General features: G+C 63.5%; 1 protein-coding gene across 1 annotated transcript in view; it reads left to right on the top strand.

The window, feature by feature from the left end:
- Cdh4 (cadherin 4) overlaps nucleotides 1-567 on the top strand; it is a 516,253-nt gene that overhangs the window by 92,882 nt on the left and 422,804 nt on the right. The gene's annotated exons all lie outside the window — the stretch shown is intronic.

The following is a 567-nucleotide window of genomic DNA, read 5'->3' as shown; positions in this document are numbered from 1 at the left end:
CCATCACCCGCCGAGCTCTGCCTCCTGTCACTCCTCCTCCATCACCAGCCGAGCTCCGCCTCCTGTCATTCATCACGCATCACCCACCGAGCTCCGCCTCCTATCACTCCTCCTCCATCACCTGCGGAGCTCCGCCTCCTGTCACTCATCCTCCATCACCAGCCGAGCTCCGCCTCCTGTCACTCCTCCTCCATCACCAGCCGAGCTCCGCCTCCTGTCACTCATCCTCCATCACCAGCCGAGCTCCGCCTCCTGTCACTCATCCTCCATCACCTCCCAAGCTCCGCCTCCTGTCACTCATCCTCCATCACCTGCTGAGCTCCCCCTCCTGTCACTCATCCTCCATCACCAGCCGAGCTCCACCTCCTGTCACTCATCCCCCATCACCCGCCGAGCTCCGCCTCCTGTCACTCCATCACCAGCCGAGCTCCGCCTCCTGTCACTCCTCCTCCATCACCCGCCGAGCTCCGCTTCCTGTCACTCATCCTCCATCACCAGCCAAGCTCCGCCTCCTGTCACTCCTCCCCCATCACCCGCCGAGCTCCGCCTCCTGTTACTCATTACCCA

Source organism: Octodon degus, unplaced genomic scaffold (assembly GCF_000260255.1).
Source record: "Octodon degus isolate 3935 unplaced genomic scaffold, OctDeg1.0 scaffold00194, whole genome shotgun sequence".
NCBI classification, from domain to species: Eukaryota; Metazoa; Chordata; class Mammalia; order Rodentia; family Octodontidae; genus Octodon; species Octodon degus.
The sequence above is the reverse complement of the archived record's forward strand: the minus strand, read 5'-3'. Positions and strand labels throughout refer to the sequence as shown.